The sequence below is a fragment of the Cryptomeria japonica genome, chromosome 8 (genome assembly GCF_030272615.1).
Source record: "Cryptomeria japonica chromosome 8, Sugi_1.0, whole genome shotgun sequence".
Taxonomy (NCBI): Eukaryota; Viridiplantae; Streptophyta; class Pinopsida; order Cupressales; family Cupressaceae; genus Cryptomeria; species Cryptomeria japonica.
This window is the reverse complement of record NC_081412.1, coordinates 447,597,972-447,620,767: the sequence shown is the minus strand read 5'-3', so window position 1 is coordinate 447,620,767 and position 22,796 is coordinate 447,597,972.

Here is a 22,796-nt window from a genome sequence, read left to right as displayed (position 1 = left end):
ATGCCACTGACAACATTTCATCAACTGAATTCGAGCTTCTTGAACCTCCTAAAGATGAAGTACATAGATGTCAGAATGATAAAGAATTCCAGAAAATGATGAAGGTCGTCATGGCTAGGGAAAAAGAAGACTATTTCCTAGAATTAGCAAAACAAGGTGTGAAACTCCCTACTGATTATAATGTGGAGGCCCTCATTTCTAAAGAGGAAGAGACACCATGGGGAAAAATGAGCAAACAAATGCAAGCATTGCAAACTGCAGTCACAAGAATAGAAAACAAAGATCGTCAAAACAATGTTCTTTGGACACAATATGCCCATTCCCATTTGACAAAAACCTTCACATGTCTCCAATTCCTTCACGAGTTGAGATCCCAAAATTTGACAAGTATGATGGTACCTCAGATCCTCAAGATCATGTCAAAGAGTTTTGTGCTGCTTGTATGGAGTTTATGCATGATCAAACATACCTCATGCACCTTTTCCCAAGGAGTTTAGGGGGTCAAGCAATGGAATGGTTCACAAGCCTACCCAAAGGAATAAAAATGTTTGAAGAACTAATCCAACTATTTTTACAACAATACTCATACAACATTCATCACCCGGTCACTATGATAGAACTTTGCAATACCAGACAAAAGACAGGAGAACCCTTTCTCACTTTCCTCCAACGATGGAGAAAGATGTTCTCTATATATTCACTGACTATCCCAGATCTTGAGAAAATGGATATCTCCATCAACAACTTAGTCTCTAAATTGAAATATAGTGTCCAGATGCAAGTACACTCTTCATTCAACAAAATGTTAGATAACACCTTCATAATGGAAGATGTGCTTATCAAAAAGGGAGATATATCACTTTGGAAAGAAACATCGCAAGGTTCTAGCTCTAAAGAAAAGAGTAAATACTGGAAATATGGTAAAGACAGCAACAATAATGTCGTTCGTGATGGAGTGGTAGATAGTATCCAAGCAAAAACAAAATCCACAATATTTAACTTAACCAATGGCACACAAGCACTCAAGGCAGCTGAAACTACAACAGAGAATCCCCCAAAGAAAATAAGAGAGTGGTTTAAAGACAAACCTTGGGTCTTAAAGCCTAAGCGTGAGTTTACTCCTCTAGATGAGTCATATAAATCGGCTTTTAAAACTATATTGGCAAATAATCTGATAACATTGCTAGACAATTCCAGACCATGTGACCCATAAATTAGACCCAAATGGTGGAGAGAAAATGAGTATTGTGACTACCATCAGAACAAGGGACATAACATAAACCACTACATGAAACTCTGACATGAAATCCAAGATCTTATTGATGCAGGAAAGATTGTTGTTGGAAATCATGCAACTAATGCTGATCATAAGGCCTTTAAAGATCCCTTACCCACTTATGAACAAGGAGATTCCTCAAAATCCAAGGGAGGAGCTAGAGTCAATTATACTTACACTAACAACGATAATGTGATCAACGTGATTGAATCTATTCAACCTGAATATTGCAATGTGATCATAGTCCAGGATCATCAAAGTCAAACACTGACTGCTAATGTCGTGACTTGCACCCAAAGGAAGATTTCTCTCCCAGGAGCTAGTCCCCCAACTTTTGATCAAACGACATCAAAACTGCCAAATAGACAAATAGACACAATCATGGCTAAATCAAAACAACCAACTTCATCATCTTCTCTTGGTTATAGTATTGTTGAACAATTGAAGAGAACCAATGCTCAAATCTCCATTTTAGAACTTCTTAAGATCTCTTTTGCTCATAAAGAGGTCCTGGACAAGGCTCTACTTACCACCAGTGCCCCTAAAGATTTGGACGTAGATCGGTTTCAATCTATGGTAGGTCACCTAACCTCACTCCATTATCTCACATTCTCTAAAGAAGATGATAATTCACTGAGTCACCCACATAACCAGCCATTACACATTGAAGCCATGATTCATAAACACTGCGTTAAACATGTTTTGATAGATGGAGGCATTGGGTTGAATATTTGTACTTATGGTCTATTAACACAGCTGGGATTCTCTGAAAATGTTATTGTTCCAACAAAGAAGATAACAATCAAGGCTTATGATGAAGAGGAAAGAACTTCTAAGGGACTGGTATCATTACCAATCAGAGTAGGACCTGTGGAGAGAGATGTCACTTTTCAAGTCCTGGATCTTCATCTTTCATACAACATCTTACTGGGTAGGCCATGGATTCATGAAATGAAAGTAGTACCATCTATGCATCATCAATGCCTAAAATTTCCCTATAATGGAATAGAAGTCAGTATTTCAGCCGATACAAGCTATATCTGCAATGCATTAACACAGGGTATTGATGCTTTTGTTCCTAATAATAGAGTAGCTTCTGCAGCCAAAAGTTTAGAATCTTTGCTGAAAGATTTGGAAAAGAAACTAAGAATCACAAACATTGGCATGGATGGTTACAAGATAGAGCCTATACTCTCACTAACGTCTCTTCCTCCATCACCAAGATAGTTGGGAAAACCATCAGAGGGCATGAGGCCACAAACTTCAACTCCAAAAGTCATTTATGATGGCACCTTTATATAGTCCTCTACTTCTCTTGCAGGTGAAATAGAAGGGGATGATGTCCTTAAATCGCTCTTCAAAGAAGACGGTGCAGATAAATAAATATGACATTGTGAGATTTCTCCAACACAATATGGTCCAAGCTATAAGATGCTTCAACGCATGGGATATTCAGGTACTGGTCCTCTTGGCAAATGTCAAAAAGGTATTGTTGAACCTATTCAGTTACAAACTAAGTCTGCCAATGATAAAGCTGGACTGGGATATGATCCAAGAAAGTCATCAAATCAGAAGCACACATCTCACCATCAACGTAAATGGAAGAAAAAGGTACTACCTTTAACAACACGAGAAATTGATACTCAACAAACTTAGGAGGAATGTGATGGTGAACAAAAAGAATTGCCCACCCAAGGAGAGGAAACAGATGGAAATCAAGTTCCAGTTATATCAGCTATAATACCACAGGAAGTAGATGTCCTAGAGGATATGAGAGACGAAATATACAGAATCAGAGAATTGTTTGCACCACTGAACATTCCGGTTACATATACTGGCGGACAACAAGTAGATGACTCAAAAACTGATTCAAATGAGTATGAATGGGGTCCAGATCACATCTCAGATACATCTACTACAAAAATGCTTCAAGAACTTAGGGATATCGTAGATGACGCACAAGAGCTAATACACCTAAGAATGCAAAAGGAAATAGAAGAAATCAGGTTAAAACGACAAGAAGACTATGACTGACAATTGAAGAAAGAAAGGACACAAGCAATTCCTTCACCTACCAATCCTCCTAATGAGATAGGACAAATCAAGTACGGAACCAGACAAGAAGAACTAGAAGCTAGAGAAAGAGAACCAATCATCAGTCCAGAAGAAGTTGAATGGAATAGATGACAGGGATTAATAGAACCATCAAAGTCATGTCCACAAGTGTGTCAAATGCAAGCAATCAATGAACCAAATCATGAAGGAACTTGCAGCATCAAGGATGTGGGTGTTGATACTATATATACCTTTACTAAGCCACTTGAAGATGAGTCAGCAACTTCATCCTATGACTCCGATGACTCAGACAGGAGCTCTATTCATGACAACAACTATTCAACAACACATTATGACTACTCTATCATGAATGATGAGATATTGTCTACTGTTATACCATGGTATGTAGCCCAGTCTGAAGTAGGTAATGATGCTAGAAGTAGGTCGGTTGAATTAGGTCCAATACATACTAACATGAATGATGATAATCATGTCGTAACTCTTCCTGGTCTCGAGACACATACGCAAGGTAATCTTCTAGAACTTGACTGGTCGGTCTGAAATAATGATGATAGTACCATGTACTCCCTTGAGCCTATTCCAACCTTATCCCTAATGCATCCAGAACTGATTGATTGCACCCTTTATAACCAACCCTAGAATGTACCTACTTTCGCCAATGACTATGCACTAGCCTACTATCTCAATGCAGTTGAACCCATGTACTCTTCCACCAGCGAACATAATGAAAACATGACTAAAGTAGATATCAAGTATCTTAGTCGCAAAAACAAGAAAAATAAGAATAAAAGATCTGATGGCGAAAACCACATTGTGGCGGTGTCACTCTAAAAAAGAGAAAATAAAGGACAAACCTAAAGGTGAAAACCTCTCTGAGGCACCTGAAGGTGAGGTACTTGATATACTGCCGAGTCACTTTTAGGAGAGATTTTCCATATTGATCAAGCCAACTCAGCCAGTGAACATTGGGAGTCAAGAGATACCACATATCATTCATTTAGCTCAATCACTATCAGCAGAAGAGTTAAAAGATTTCAGCAATCTGTTTTTAGAAAAGAAGATCAACTTTGCATGGACATACTCAGATATGCCAGGACTAGATCCTGATCTCATCATCCATCATCTCTCTATTATGCCAAGAGTTAAACCAGTCAAACAAAAACTCTGAAAGATGCATCCTCATGTGGCACTACTAGTCAAGGCTGAACTAGAGAAATTACTAAAAGTTGGATTTATCAGAGCTATAGACTATGCAGAATGGATATCCAACATAGTACCTGTATCAAAAATAGACAAATCTATTAGAGTTTGCATAGATTTTAGGGATCTCCACAAGGCATGTCCAAAAGATGATTTCCCATTGCCCAACATTGACATGATAGTAGATATGACTGCTGGATATGAGATGTATTCATTAATGGATGGATTCTCTAGTTACAATCAGATCAAGATAGCACCTGAAGATCAAGAGAAGACAACTTTCACATGTGCATGGGGAACCTTCTACTAGAATGTTATGTCATTTTGTCTAAAGAATGTGGGAGCAACTTACCAAAGAGCAGTAACCACTATTTTCCATGATATGATGCATAAAAACATGGAAGATTATGTTGATGCCACCCTAGTAAAAACTATGAAGAGATCTACACACATTCAAGAGCTAGGCCTCATATTCGATCGAATGGAAAGATTCAAGCTCCTCTTAAATCCGAAGAAATGTGCATTTGGGGTAACATCAAGAAAATTGCTTGGGTACATAATATCCAGAAAAGGAATTGAGGTTGACCTTGAAAGGGTCCAAGCTATAATGGAAATGCCTCCACCAAAGAATATCAGTCAGATGAGAATTCTACAAGGCTGTCTTCAGTCCATAAGGCATTTTATATCTCAACTAGCTGAAAAAGCTCAACCCTTCATGAAGATATTAAGGAAAGGGATTCAATACAACTCGGATGAAGATTGTGAACGAAATTTACAACAAATCAAAGAATATCTTTCTAATCCACCCATATTAATGCCATCGATTCAAGGTAAGCCACTGATCCTATACATATCAGCTACGGATACTTCACTGGGGGCACTTCTGGCACAACAGGATGACAATAAAAAGGAACAAGCTATCTATTACATCAGCAGAACATTGGTGTCATATGAAATGAATTATACTCTAATAGAGAAAGCATGCTTAGCATTGGTCTTTACATCACAAAAATTAAGGCATTATATGTTGGCACACTCTATTAAGTTGGTCACCAAGATTGATCCACTCAAGTATATTCTCAATAAAGCAATGCTTACAGGAAGACTGGCCAAATGGGTCATGGTCCTTACAAAATTTGACATCGAATATGTGGAAAGTACAACCATCAAAGGACAGGTTATTGTAGACCAACTTGCTGAAGCTCCACTTGAAGACGATCAACCTCTACATATAGAATTCCTAGATGAATCAATCATGCACCTTACTGAACAATCATGGAAGATGTTCTTTGATGGGTCTTTCACTCAACATGGTTCTAGTGTCGGGATACTATTTATTACTCCCCAGAAATACTCAATTCCAAAAGCTTACAAACTTCTCTTCCCTTGCACAAACAACATTGCAGAATATGAAGCTTTGGTAAATGGGATCAAGCTGGCCATCGAGTGGAAGATCATGGAATTACACATCTATGGAGATTCTCAACTCATTATGAACCAGATTAATGTCCTATATCAGACGAGAGATGAGAAACTAATGCCTTACAAGAGGATGATGGATGACCTCAAGAAATATTTTACCTCTGTATCATTTCAGCAAATCCTCAAAACAACAAATAGAGCAGCGGATGCAATGGCCACTTTGGCATCTATACCATAGCTACAAGAGTCTAATTTTCGCTTTGAATTCCTAGTGGAAGAGTTACATTACCCTGCCTATGATTCTCCCGAGTCCCAAGTAGTCTATTCTATTATTGGACATGACTCATCTCATTATAGTCATATTTTCTCTTACCTGCATGACCAAGTCATCCCTACTAATCTTTCCTGAAATGAAAAAAGGAACCTAATCCGAAATGCGTCACGGTATGTCATCATTGCTAACAACCTATTTAGGTGAGGTTTAGATAATACTTTTCTTAGATGTTTAGAAACTAAGGAGTCTCAACGCGCATTATCCGAAGTTCATGAAGGTGTTTGCAGATCTCATTCGAACGGTCTGACTTTAGCATGCAAACTACTAAGGGTTGGCTACTACTAGCCAGACATGGAGAAGGAAGCTATTAAATTTACTAAAACCTATGAAAAGTGTCAGTTGCATGGGCACCTTATACACACTCCGGCAAGGGATCTCATACCCTTTTTGACATATTGACCCTTCCAATAGTGGGTGTTTGATCTGATAGGCCAAATTTATCCTGCGTCATCTAATGGACATAAATTTATTATCACTACCACTGAGTACTTCACTAAGTGGGTAGAAGCAGTGCCGCTCATCAAGGCAACCGGCAAACAAGTAACTCTCTTTATTCTTAATTATATTATCTGTGGGTATGGTATACCTTCATCCATTATAACTGACAATGGAGGACAGTTCAAGAACAAAGATCTAGATGAACTCTGTGAAAAATTCAAAATAAAACAACACTGGTCCTCAGTATATTACCCTCAAGGTAATGGACAAGTAGAGGCATCTAACAAAAACCTACTAACTATCTTGCACAGAACAGTGAACAAATCCGGGAAGGATTGGCATCTGCAGCTCAATCCTGCACTGTGCGCTTATAGAACAAGTATCAGAACACCTACTAGGGCTACACCTTTTTCTTTGGTGTATGGGTCCGAAGCAGTACTACCTATTGAAGTAGAAATACCATCTCTAAGAGTTTCCTTGCAAGTTCTTGTTACTGATGAAGACTATAGAATATCTAGATTGCAAGAGCTCAAATTATTGGATGAGCATCGGCAAGTAGCATTTGATCATCTGAGAGTATATCAAAAGAGAATGTCTAGAGGATATAACAAGAAAGTTCGACACCGAGAATTTTAGGTTGGTGAATTAGTTCTAAGAGAGAATCCTAAAAATCAACAATTTCGAGATAACAAAGGGAAGTTTGAACCCAACTGGCTAGGTCCCTATATTGTTATTGCAGCTTTTGGCTCTGGTGCCTATCAACTCTCAACATCAGAAGGAGAACAGCTCCGCGAACCGATCAACACCATCCATCTGAAGAAATTCTTCACCTAAATATTCTCTGCTCCAACAACTTATACAGTGAAAAAGTCTTGAAAAAAATCCTAAAAATCAGAAAATGTCCTGAAGAAATCCTAAAAATTAGAAAAAGTCTTGAAGAAATTCAAAAAAAAAAAGAGAAAAAAAAAAGAAAGAGAAAAAGAAGAGAAAATGCCCTGGTGAAAACCTGGTAAACAGGCACCTTGGTATACACACACACACACACACACATATATGTATATATATATATATATATATATATATATATATATGTATATATATATATATGTATATATATATATATGTATATATATATATGTATATATATATATATGTATATATATATATATATATATGAATCTCTGCCAAGCAGGTGAAAACCTGGTAAATAGGCACCTCTTGTACACGAGCGCTCCATCTATCAATGCAACGTTGGCATTCCCGCTTTCATGCATATTTGCTTTCGCTTGTACATATTTCAGTCACTTTTGTGACATCCTAGTTCGCTAGAACCCTCATGGCTTGAAACCGATCATTGTCCTAGTCTTAGGCTAATTGACAAGAGCACATTACATGTCCTAAGAAGTGTCAACCAAGTCAACCTTATGTCAGTGAAACCTGGTCGTCTACTCCGAGTCAGTTACCTATCCCCCGACAACTAAAGAGTTTTATCACTGAGTAAACAAGCAAAACAACAAAACTGAAAACAATCACTAAACAGTTTGAGCTATGAATGAAAATTTTCTTTGTGTGCTATCTTTTATATTGGTTTTCAATTATTATCCCTCTGAGTAACTCGAGGAAGTCTATCTTGACTAAGAGGAGCAAGGATTGGGGGCATAATATCTTCTTTGTTTTCTGCTTGAAGGAATGATCCCAATAATCTAGAAACATCTAAATTAGCTGGGTGTCTATGATAAGAGCTTTCACATTAAGGTGAAATCACCACACATACCTCAACTTCACTTATTTGAATGCTACAGGGAGGTTCCCATCATTTCTTTGTCTATTTTGAGGGAATTTGTTTATTGTGCAATCCAGGTCCATGCGTAATTTGTCCAAGGATATAAACGGAAAAAGGGTCATTGTGGACAAGATCACTAAATATTGCACATGAAAAGCAAGGAACTCTACTCTGCCTGCTATAAATTGTAAAATGCTCAATGATGAAAATTAAGCTGTTCAAATCTAGTGACTAGGTTTAGGTTGCATCTCATTTCGCATCTCATTTTGCATTTCATTCTGCATTTTGTGAATTTGGAGTGATTTCGGTATAGTAAAAATGCTTTCTCTTTATCTTTTGAATGAGAGTTGAAGCATCATCAATTCTTCGCTAAGTGGTCTCTTTTCAACATTTCTCTACTCGAGTACTTGTGTTTTGAGATGTTAGCTGCATACATGAGCATTTAATATAGATTCATACATTCATTATCATTCATTTGCATTCATATTATTGCATAGAAAAATGAAAACATTGCATCATTCACTATCACTCATTTACATCCATCTTATTGCATACAAAAATGAAGAAAAATTGCATTACTCATTCTAGTTACTCATTTGCATCATCATTTATTTGCATATGAAAAGAAACAAAAATAGACATCCATGATCATTTGCATTACATTCATTCATGCTGAAAAGAAATGCATACATATAGAATAAAGCATATAAAAGACATCTCATAAGCGAATCAACATGAGTAAGATGAAGTCAAATCAGATCTCGTATATATATATATATATATATATATATCATGTCTAGTGTCAAGGTACAAAATGATGTCAAAAGACATATACAAACTCCCATCGAAGAAAGAATCGTATAGGCTACAAAAAATGGGTGTGTCTACAAAAAATATCCAAGCTACAAAAAGAAATCATCTAGCTCACTCCCTCTCCCTCATCGCCTAGTGGTGGAGGAGGAGCCTGATGTCCAGGATCTTGACGAGGCACCCACGCTCCCTCTGACTATGCCATGTATTGTGAGTAAGGTATCACCTGCTGAGTAACAAGAACTGCAACACTATATGTTGCAACATAGTAAGATGCCCTACTAGACTGGTGAAGGACCTCCTATCACAGGGGAGCTATCTCTACTCTCATCTCCACTCTCGGTGCTGCAATCTGATGATCACGCTCAATCCTCACCTCGGCGATCTGGCGATCACACTCAGTCCTCATCTTGGCTAGCTATTGGTCTCACTCCACCAGCTGAGTCTGAGCCACTAGCAATTATGATTGCATCTCTGCAAGACGTACCCTCATCAATCGTCTAGCATCTATCCCTTTCTCTCTCGTAGGCTCTCCACCCCCATCTCCACCTCCACCTCCAGCTCCACCCTGCTCCTCTCTCCGTTGCTGAACCTACCTAAGTTTTGCTGAAGCCTCCTCTATCCCACCCAATCTCACACCCACTCCTCCTAGGGATCCACCCTCACCCCTCTGCTATCCTCCCTTAGTTGGCACCCTGCTATTGCTAGCACCTGGATCACCACTACCCCATTGTGGAGCCTCAGCTCTCTGTGCCTGACCCTTCCTCTGGCCCTATCTCTGGCCCTGGCCCTGTGCTGGTGTGGGGGCATCATCCTTAACATCCTCAATCTGAGGAGCCTGCTCACCTGGATCTGTAAAACGTGGGAATGGATGTTGCTGAAAATGATCTCTATACTAGAGCAATACCCCCGCATCCGCTACATCATCCAAGTAATCCCACCTCAGGCGGTGTAACCCTATCAACTCCTATATCACCAAAGCATATGACAACCGCAGAGACCATCCTTGTCTCTCCTCATCAGCATACCAAGCATAAGTTGTATACTCCTCTGAGATCCCCTGAGGTCAGCCATACTACCTCATCACCCGAGAAATGACGAATCACTCCACAATGGTCTGTGACCTCCCAATTAGTGGGCGTGTAACAAACAAGTCCCTGTGAACTAGCCGCCAGTCATCCCACGGCTCCAAACCTCTATATGGTCTCCACACGATGGCTATCAGGTCATCAAGCTATTATCTATAGAAATTTGTCTTGCCCAGATGGGGCTATGTAATATATCCAACATACCTATAAATGATCAGCTACCCAAGCTCTCTGCTATCAACTACTATCGGCCGACACATGAGAAGGTGCTCCCACACCCACCCCTGCAAAATATATACCTTGGCAACCATGCTTCGCCCATCTCTGTATACAATCTCATGCATCTCTCGATACATGTGGGTCAATAAACAAGAGCCCCAACCAAGTCTCTAAGGGGTCTCTATCAACCTCTCTAACATCCGACCCCATCTGCACTAGAAGCCCTGCTACCCTCTGTCTAGCATAAGAAAATAGCCTATGAATCCTGCTAGGATGCATGCCAGAGGATACTCCTCACTGTACCTGCTCATAAGAATATCCCAACTCATGGAACGAGTCAAAATATTAGGATCCCCAAAGACATGCCTGACTACCCACAATTCTAGAAGGTGCCCTAAATCATAATCCACCTTATCCCCAGCCAAAAGGATACGGAGGATCCTGTATACATCCTCAGGAGTGATCGTCAACTCCCCCACCGATAGATGAAATGTGTTATACTCTTAATGAAAAACACTCTACCAATGTCGTGAGCATTCTGTGATTCACATGGATATCAGGTAATCCCAACAGATGAGTCAAGCCGCACAAATCAACATGAGCCTGCTCAACCTCAGATAAATATCGCACCAATGCCATGGTAGGAGGATACACACATCTGAATAACACATGAGGTAATCGAACCTACAAGAAAAAAAAACCAACAACAAAGCATCAGAAAACATTCCAAATGAGCCTACAAGAAAAGTAAAATATCACACAAATCCAACTAAGTCAAAGGAAAAATCAAATTTTCACGTTTACGCCTTCAAAAATGTTCACTGTTTCCCGAACGACAAAGCATAGAGAAGCAAAATCTCGTACGAGTCAAGAATAGGTGTTGTAGCATAGAAATTAGGAAACATCACAAGATAAGTAGATCAATCAAAACACAAGACATGATAGCTCAATCATAAAAGAACACTCATTGAAATGAACCTAATTCCAAAGCACATTCAATAGAGGCACAAAAACAAAGCATTTAAAAGAAAATGTCATGCAAACCATATAACAATTCGGATGCTTCTTCCATGCGGCTCCATTGTTGTTCTTTCCTCTTCAATGGGTTTGTGGATCTCACCTACAAGTGCTCACACAATTGAAAGCAAAAAGCTCAAGAGTACTAGAAACGTAAGTTCGATAGTTTGATAGAAATTGGGATTCAAGGGATTCAAGGGTTAAGGATCAAGATTCAAGGGATTTGATTGAAGAAAATCATCCAATTTATAGAAGAATTGGAGAAATGAGCAAATTAGCATGATAGTGATTCGAATGGAAATTCAAATCAAGAATAGCAAAATTATGACATATCTATGACAAATTGCTATGCAAGGCTTATGACAATTCATGACAAATTTCTATGTCAAGAATTTATGACATTTTATGACAAATCCTATGACACATTTCTATGTCAAGAATTTTATGACAATTTATGACAAATTCTATGACAAATTTCTATGTCATGTCCATAAATTTAGGAGAGAAATAGGAGGAAATTAAAATTAAAAATTAAAAAATTAGGAAATTAGAGAATTAGTGAATTAATCAATAATTTTTCATTTATTAATTAATTCACTCACAAAGAGGAATAATTAGCCAATTAAATGAATATTTAATTGTAATGAGAAAACTTAGGATAAATAAATAATTTAGTAATCCTAGAGGAAGAAATGACAAATTAGGTTAAATGAATAAATCATAAAACCTTAGAAGGCGAATTAGAAATGCGAGGATGACAATTAGGTCCTAATTGAAGATAATTAATGTCGATCATGATTTTGAATTGATAAATGACCAGTGCGACAAAATGATTTGATTAAGAAAATGCGCCAATTGATGAGGAACAATGACAAATTGCTCCAAATTGACATAATTGAGACAGACAATGATTGATGACAAATCGGTCGCAAAATGACAAGATTGACAAAAGGACAAGAATCGATGACAAAATAGATTGCAAGACGACAAGATTGAAAATGACCACGATCAATGACAAATCGATCGCAAATGACAAGAGGACAAAACCCTAATTAGGATTGACGATGTCCAAAATGATAACAAATGAGTACGCACATTGATGCAACAAGATAAGTTCGATCAAAATCATGATTGGATAATGTTGTCGACAAGACCAAATTTGAGGACGAGATGATTGAAGAATGTAGAAGAATGACTCGATGTTCGCAAATGATAAAGACCAAGTGCGAATCATAGGAGAAATGTTAATGCGATGCAAAAACCTAAAATGAGGCAATGCGCAAATGTTAAATTATGACCTCGCAAGCGTTGACCATTTTTAGGTGTCTACAGGTGTCATACGACAAACCAAGCTCAAATGACAAACTTTTAGATTCCGCAAGACAAAATGGTCTTGTTACAGACCTCTCGTACGAGACATGGGCGGCCCTAGAACGACAAAACTAATGGGCTCAAACGACAAGACTTTTTACAAGTTTCTCATACGAGATAGGATCCTATCTCACACGATAAACCGTGACACCCAACCCAAAACACGTGGAAAACTTGGAAAATGCATTAAAAAATTTAAAATTGGAAACACAAACAGGCTTAAGATCGATCACTTACTGTTGGCTCATAGTTTTGAGGTCGATTATGTCTTCTCTAGCACTCGAATCGATGTTGATGAGTAGGGACCACCATTTTCTTTGTAGAAGGCTTTTTGACTTTTCAAACTTGGACAATTAAAATGAATTGAAAATGACACTTTTGTCCCATATATAGCCAAAAACCTAATTTTTAACTTGCTCCAATGGACACAAAAATTGTACCCTTAGCTAATTTGATCATTCTGATTCCATTTTCGGGATCGAAATTCGAGATCATTTTGCTAGTCAATTTCAGAATTTGGACCACTTAGCGCTCTTTTCATGAAAAGTTCATTCTTTCTTCTAATTGCGCTCAATTTCAACACTGAATCTCAATTTCTTTTCTGTAAATAAACTTTGTGCTTAATTTCTTGCAAAATTTTCAAAAAAAATTCCTCTGAATCAATTTGTGCTCAAACAACTTATCATCGCTAAAGAAATTGCCTATCATCATGTACCCTTGCTATCTTTCGATTTTGCTCCCGAGGGGGCATACTCATGACCTTATGACCTCAAAGTCGAGAAAATTTTCAAATCTTCATTGAAAGTCGAGCAAAAAAAAAAAATCTTTTTTAAATAAGACCTCATCACTAGGGGCATATCAGTTTCATCGCTTCATATCAAACTGATATTTGTCTTTTATCTGAATCAATCTCTTAACGTTAAAGAGTTTCTTTGATCACACTAAATCTAAGCAGGTGTTCAGTATTCGTTTCTTGATCAAGCTGAACAGTTTATCTTCATCGTATCTTGATCAATCAAGTTCAAGATGAATTTTTATCATCACTCATTATATCTAAGTTCAATCAAGTTCTAGATCAGTAAGATCTGCTTCTTGATCAATCAAGTTCAAGTTCAGTATCTTTTGTTTTCTATCATTCCTATGTTCAATCAAGTTCGGGAATGGTATCGCTTTAATTAGACTTCATTCAGCTTTGTCGCTTTGAATCAAGCTAAACACCTCGCTTTTCATCTAGTTCATGATCAATCAAGTTCAGAACTGGTATCTCCTAGACATCAACTTTTCTTTGAACTAACGCGCTGCTCGCACTTTAATTCAAAGAGGGGCAAAAGTAATACCCAAAAAATGGTCATCTAAACCATGAGCCCCTAATCTCGACAACATCACCAAGGTCCTAACCAAAGGCAATTAAATCAATCTTGAGCACATAATTAATTCCTTAATCATCAAATGTCACATGACAAAATTAATCAACCAATATTAATTAAATATTTATTTAATTAATTGATCATTCCAAGTAAATCGTTTTAAACAATTATCTTATTTATTTTAATTAAATATCTTTTGCATATTTAATTAAATAAATCAATTTGCCATTTAATCATTTTGAGGAATTAATTTTAATTGAGCACAAATCTTCAAAAATGAAATAAATCAGAAAAAGGAATTAATTGACCAAGAAAGAATTAAAAAATTTGAGAAAAGAAATCAATTGGAGATAATCTTGAAAAACAAATTAAAAATTGATAAATAATCTCAAAGAAAGCAATTAAAACAATTAAATATTCAAATTGAATGAAATAGAGAATAAATCAGTCTTTTCTGATTTAATCTTATTTTTAGTTCAATTTCCTTTAAAACTGAGAAAAGCATCCAATCACATCAATTCACCTGGATTGTGCTTCCTCTTGGAAAATCTTGACCGCTCATCATCTTTTGATCTTAGCCGTTGGTTTCTTTTTGAATTTTCTATAAATTTAGGCTCATCTCTCATTCAAAAAAGGTTGGAGAATATATTGTTATTATGTTGGTTTTGCTCTAGACTCATTGATATATTGCATGTTAATTGTTTCATGTTGATTAAATCATTTAGCTTAATATTGCAAAAATCTTGTTAGATTAATATTGCATCCATCTAGCATTCATCATGCTCATATAGATTAAATCCTTCGTCTTGATGTTGTCTAGTCACTGGTATTGCTAAATAATCTGAGAGCAATCTTATACTCGCATCTTTTAGAAGGCAATGGGTCGATTTGTTATGGTTTATTATTCATTGATTATATCTGATTAACCATGCATGTAATGACTTGATTGAAGTGTTGTGTCTTGTAGATATAGATTTTTATTCCACTTTTCACACACACAAGTATAAACTATTCCGACTTCTTGCTTGCCAGAATACCTTATGCCGACACTGACACAATCAAGATCACATACAAGATCGAGAAAACTATTCTAATGGAGGACAATGTTGAGAAGACCACTTGGTGAGTAGATCAGAATAACATATGGCGATATGGAGGAAGTCATTAGAGTTTGGTGTCAGAGTAACTTTACCAATTTTGGTTCATGTTGGTTCATTGTTATAAGGTTATATTGACGGGTTAGAGACCAAATGTTAATCTGATAGTGTTGGTTGTTCTCATGAGTATATAGTTTAGGATACCTTATGCTGATGAAGTGGGTTACTGTGGAATATGCATTTCAGAATACCTATGCTGATAAGGTGAGATCAACATAGTGGCATTGGTATAACTTAGTCTATCAATTAAACAAGTTTTTCTTATGTCAATAATTGTGGTCATCCCGATGAGTTGTTGTTTAGCCCGAGGTCTTTCAGTTTGGGACAACTTATGCTGATGTAGAGTGTCAACATGGAGTTTGAGCTTTGGGATAGCCTATGATGATAGCTAAAATCAAAGGTGAGATCTTTCATCAGAGTAAATAATACCGATGAGAGGGTTCAAAGGAATCGAATGGACATCGAGATAGCTAGTGAAGACGGAATAGAGGCAAGAAGTCAACCTGATAGTTAAAGCTATACAGATGAAGCTCTAAGAAATCAACTTCATGATAGTCTATGGTGATAAGGGAAATAAAAAGGGACTTTCTTACCAGAATAACTCATGCCGCTAGAAGAAATCAAAGGCATCAAATAGTCATCAAAATAGGTTATAAAGGCGGAGTAAGTGCATGATGTTAACTTGACAGTTAAAACTATTCCGATAGTAGGTGAGCAATGAAATTTTAGGATAGTTATGATGATAAACATGAGGACTGATAATTTTAGTTGATAGAGTTGATTGGGATAAGGTCTTATTGTTAACCCAATAGGCATGATATGTTTGCATAACATGAAGGTTATCCATAGCACAAAGTTTGAATAATCAGAGAAGACCAATTGTCCATGTGGGTTTTGACCAACCATGAGGATGATGTTAATGAGGACATGCGGCCTCTATAGGATGGAGTACAAATCAGATATGTTGAGGTTGATGAAAATGGATTTTGTTGTCGATTTCTTTAGGGTAGGTCGACAGAAAATTTAGGTGCATTATTGGCGGACCTATTGCACAAGAATTTTGCAGGACTCGAGGTGATCAAGAATGACAGAATCAAATTTGTGAGGTAGATTTTGTTAGGTCCCGGAGACAACTGAGAGGGGGGAGTGAATCAGTTGTCCAATAAATTCAACCAAATTAACTTAACCAAAACTTAATGCTTAATATTGGTAAACCAAGCTTTATGTCGATAGACAGTCTTAACAGTTAATTGCAATACCGGTAAAGCTTAATGCATGAAATAGAAAGACAATAGCATCCACAACACATAACACAAATGTTTGTATGTGGAAACCCTGTAAGGGGAAAAACCACGGTGGGAAGCCTTACCCACAATCAAATGATACTACTACAGATAGTATATGTGTACAATATGGATTCTGCACATGCAGAAAGGCTAGCTGCCGAGAGCTCACAACTCAATCACAAAATGAGAGTCACGCTCACTATAATTGGATGGTTAAATCCAATAATAATGTACTGCTCAAAATAGCATCTTCATATGCTGGATTCAGTACTGGTTAAGTTTTGATTGCCTTCACAAATCCTTCCTTCAACCTTCAAATGATGTCTGTGTGTATAGCTCTGCTTTTTTTTGCATATACCTTATTGCAATCCTTTTCTCATTCACAATCCCTTCTCTATCCAATCTTGCAAATAAGATCTTACATGTATACCATAACCTAAGACCAATTGAATAGGTCGGTTCACTAAAAGATATTACAAACAAATCAATACCCGATGCATGATGTTGGCTCAATGCATTTACAATAATAATAAATCATTTCCATAACATGTCGTGTTGTTCTGGAGTAGATAAGTCTGTCGGTGCTTATCCTGGACCTATTTGCTGGTAACAACAAATATGCAAACTTGAATAAACAGTTAATCAAATCACCAAAACCAAGTGATTGAATAATGTCTTCGACATAACCAAGTAGTCTCCAAGTCATTCCAAGTGCCGATGAGCAATATAATCTGTCGGTGAACCAAATACCAGTGACTTGCATAAGTCTCTATTTTGCCGGTGAACATAACCAAAATCTCCAAGTGCTAATAAGTGTTGACAAGTGTTGACAAGCGATGACAAGTATTGACATCAATGATAAAACTATATCACCATATCCAAAATACCAACAATCTCCCCATTTGGCATTCATGGCAACACAAGATGGAAAAACCATCAAAGTACCAAAACAGAAATGCCAAAAACCAAAAATCAACAACCTCCCAAAGAGATCATAACTAGAAATAAAAAAATACATAATATATTTCCCCAAGGGATAAAGTCTCTCCCGCTAGGAATAATATGTGTTATCCATGTGTTTTTCCATATTAATCTCTCCCCTTTGACATCAAATGCCAAAGCAATACAAAACCAAATACAATTAGTTCAAAGAACTTATCACAAAATACCAATTCATTCAATATACCAACTACTCCCCGTGAGAAGTAGCTCTCCTCATCAAATCCAGAACAAGAGATTTCTCTATTAATTCTATCGGTTGATGACAAATATCAATTGTCTAAGTCTCTATCGGTGGGGGTAGGACTCCAAGTTGCTCTCTGAGATACTCAAATGTTTCCTTACGCAAAGGCTTTGTAAAAATATCTACAATTTTCTCTTTAGTATTCACATAAACCAATTTCACTTCTTTTTCTTCAACATTCTCCTTTAGAAAATTGAATTTGATAGAAGCATGTTTAGTCTTAGAGTGAAATACCGGGTTCTTAGATATATCAATTGCTGTTGTATTGTCATAGTAAATAGTTATAGGTTCCTTGCAATTTACCTTTATGTCTTTCAACATTTGCTTGATCCATAATACCTATGTACAGCTGGTTGTTGCTGCAACATATTTTGATTCTGATGTTGATAGACTTGTACAACTCTGTTTCTTGCTCAACCATAAAATTAGTCTGCTGCCAAGAAAAAATGCTCTGCCAGTGGTGCTTTTTCTGTCATCCACATCTCTTTCCCAATTAGCAACTGTGTATGCACACAAGTCAAAATTTTCATCTCTAGGATACCATAAACCAAGATTTGTAGTGCTCTGTAGGTACCGAAAAATCCTTTTCACTACTGATTCATGATTTTATTTAGGATTACTCTGAAATCTTGAAACAATAGATACTGCTTTCATATTATCAGGTCTTGTTTGTGTCAAATACAGTAAACCTCCTATCATAGATTTTTATCTAGTCGGATTAACAGGTGTCGATTCATCCTTCAAAGATAATTTATCAGTTGTAGTCATAGGTATGCTTACTGGTTTACAATTTTCCATGCCAAATTTCTTTAGTAATTCCTTCAAGTATTGAGATTGACATAGGAATATACCTTTATCAGTCTGTGAAATCTGCAATCCTAAAAAGAATTTTATCTCTCCAATCATGGACATTTCAAATTCTTGTTGCATTTTATTAGAAAATTCTTTACACAAACCATCTTCTCCTCCAAAGATTATATCATCAACAAAAACTTCAATAACCAAGATGTCATCATTAGTCACTTTTTAGTATAGATTGTTGTTAGCATTACCTTTTGTGTAACCAAGCTTCAAAAGATATTTGTCCAATCTTGCATACCAAGCTCTAGGAGCTTGTTTCAATCCATATAAAGCTTTCCTTAACCTACAAACCATGTCTTTGTTATCTATCAAAGAAAATCCATCAAGTTGCTCAATGTAAACTTCTTCTTCAAGATCTCCATTCAGAAATGCACATTTAACATCCATTTGATATACTTTATAGTTCTTGTGTGCTGCAAAAGCCAATAAAAGTCTGATTGCCTCAATTCTAGCCATTGGTGCAAAGGTTTCATTGTAATCAATTCCTTCTTTCTGAGAATATCCCTTACACACTAATCTTTCTTTGTTTTTTATTACCATGCCATCTTCATTAAGTTTATTTCTGAAAACCCATTTAGTTCCAATTACATTTTTGTCTTTAGGTCGAGGAAATAATGACCAAGTGTTATTCCTTTCAATTTGTTCCAATTCATCTTCCATTGCTTTAATCCAATATTTATCTTCACATGCCTCATTAATTGATGTAGGTTCAATTTGAGAAATAAGACATACCTCCTCATTTGCCAATCTTCCTCTAGTCATAACTCCTTGAAATTTGTTTCCAATTATTTGATCTTCAAAATGATTCAATCTTACATACTGGGGTGTTTTTACTTGTTGTTGTTCTTCAGTGACTGTTGAATCTCCAGATGATGTCGGTGTAACTAGATCACCATTCTGTACTAGTGTATTCATAGTAGGTTCATTTTTTATTATCTCTATTGTCGGTTCAAAGTCTGTGTACCTTGAATTTCCTCTAAATTGTTCATCAATCTTCACATTTGCACTCTCAACAATTTTCTACAATCTCTTGTTAAAACATCTATATGCCTTTGTCTTAGATGAATAACCAAGAAATATTCTTTCATCACTTCTAGGATCAAATTTGCCAATATACTCATCTCTTATAATATAGCATTTACTTCCAAATATTCTGAAATATTTAAGAGTAGGAGTATTACCAAACCATAGTTCATGTGGGGTCTTACCGGTTTCTCCTCTGATGTGAACTCTGTTGAATGTATAAACAGTTGTATTGATCATTTCTCTCCAGTATATATAAGGTATATTTTCTTTTGATATCATACTTCTAGCTGCATCCAAGATAGTTCTATTTTTCCTTTCCACAATTCCATTCTGCTGGAGTGTCCGAGGTGCTGATAACTGTCTTCTGATCCCATTCACTTCATAGAATGCATTAAATTCCTTAGATGTGAATTCACCTCCTTGATCTGATCTCAAAAATTTGATTTTCTTGCCGGTTTCATTTTCTACCATCACCTTGAATAGTTTTAATTTCCCAAATGCTTCAGATTTTTCTTTGAGAAAAGTAACCCAACACATTCTAGAATAATCATCAATGATTAGCATAAAGTACCTATCTCCTTGTATACTTCTAGTTCTTGTTGGACCACATAAATCAGTATGAATTAAATCAAGAACATTGTTAGACTTCTCCGGATCACTCTTGAAAGATGCTCTAACTTGCTTTCCAAATTGACAATCCTTACATACCGGATTGTGAGGTTTAACAATCTTAGGTAAATCTCTAACTACCTCAGTAGTACTAATTTTCACAATGCAATCAGAATTTACATGACAAAGTCTCTTATGCCATAACCAAATTTCATTAATATGTGCAATCAAACATGCTTTCTCATTATTGTTCAAATGAAAGATATTACCTCTAGTCTGATTACCGGTTGCAATTTCCAAGCCAGTTCTGTTTAAGATTTTGCATTTACCATTCTTGAATTCTAACTGAAATCCTTTGTCAACTAATTGACCAACGCTCAAAAGATTATGCTTCAAACCTTCAACATAGTAAACATTATCAGTATTGTGCTTACCATCAAAAGATATGGTGCCTTTTCCTTTGATCAAACAAGCTTTGTCATCTCCAAATCTTACTAGACCTCCATTGTATTCTTGAAAGGTTAATAATTTACTCTTATCACCAATCATGTGATGTGAACATCCTAAATCAATGATCCATTCATCCTTATCTTCAACTTTAGCTGCCAAGGCCTGCTCTACCGGTTGAACAATAGGTGGCGGTTGATCTTCTATTATAGCAACAAAAACCCATCCATTGTCTGTCAGATCCTCATCAGAATCATCAGTAACTCCTTCATCAACATAATAACAAGATTTGTCTCTATTCTTCTTAAATTTGTATTTCTGATAGTCAGGGTTAGGCTTATATGTTCTTTTAGCTTCTTCTCTTAATCTTGCATGTCTATCAGGACATCTTATTACAGTTAAAACATTTAAAGGGTGCTTTACCTTCATACTTACTTCCAATTGGACCTTTAGGCATTTTCCTTGCAAATAGTGCTTCAAGTTCTTCATTTTCTCTCCTGCTTTCTTCAAGTTCTCTTGCATAGGAGGCTTTCCAATCAGATTTATTTGATAATGATGATGATACTGTAGTTGATGATGATGCCTTGAAAGCTAGATCTATCTTGATAGTAGTGACAGGACCAAATTCCTCAAGCTCAAAAGATGAAATTTTTCCAACCAAAGTGTCTCTAGATACTGATGCATTAGGCATTGTTCTTAATTCATTTATAGCAGTAACATTCATTTTATATGCCGATGGAAAAGTTCTTAAAACTTTAGAAACAATCTTATCTTCACTTTAGAAACAAGCATTCAAGTTTTGCAATTTTGCCTGTGGAATCTCCTTCATTCAATGTTTCCAGTTTGTCCCAAATAGCTTTAGCAGTAGATCTATCTAACAATCCCATGACTTGCTAATCTAACAATGCGCTCAAAAGTGCTTCTCTTGCTTTTCAATCATTTTCCTCATCTTTTCCCAAGGTTGGTGGATTAGGCTGACTGGGACTAGGAGCAGTATAACCATTATTTGTAACCTCTGATATATCCTTTCCAATGCAATTCAAGTGTGTCTCCATCCTGATCTTCCATATGCCATAGTTAGTTCCATCAAGTTTCAAACTGTCATTCCTGAAATAGTTAGAAGACATTGGATCTCCTCAAGCTGTTAAACTTCTGCAAAAAGAGAACTAAGCTTTGATACCAATTGTTAGGTCTTGGAGACAACTGAGATGGGGGGTGAATCAGTTGTCCAATAAATTCAACCAAATTAACTTAATCAAAACTTAATGCTTAATACCAGTAAACCAAACTTTATGTCGGTAGACAGTCTTAACAGTTAATTGCAATACCAGTAAAGATTAATGCATGAAACAAAAAAACAATAGCATCCACAACACATAACACAAATGTTTGTACGTGGAAACCTTGTAAGGGGAAAAACCATGGTGGGAAGCCTTACCCACAATCAAATGATACTACTGCAGATAGTATATGTGTACAATATGGATTCTGCACATGCAGAAAGGCCAACTACCTAGAGCTCATTGCTCAATCACAAAATGAGAGTCATGCTGACTACAATTGGATGGTTAAATCCAATAATAATGTATTGCACAAAATAGCATCTTCATATGCTGGATTCAGTATCGGTTAAGTTCTGATTGCATTCACAAACCCTTCCTTCAACCTTCAAATGATGTCTCTGTGTATAGCTTTGCTTATTTTCACATATACCTTATTGCAATCCTTTTCACATTCACAATCCCTTCTCTATCCAATCTTGCAAA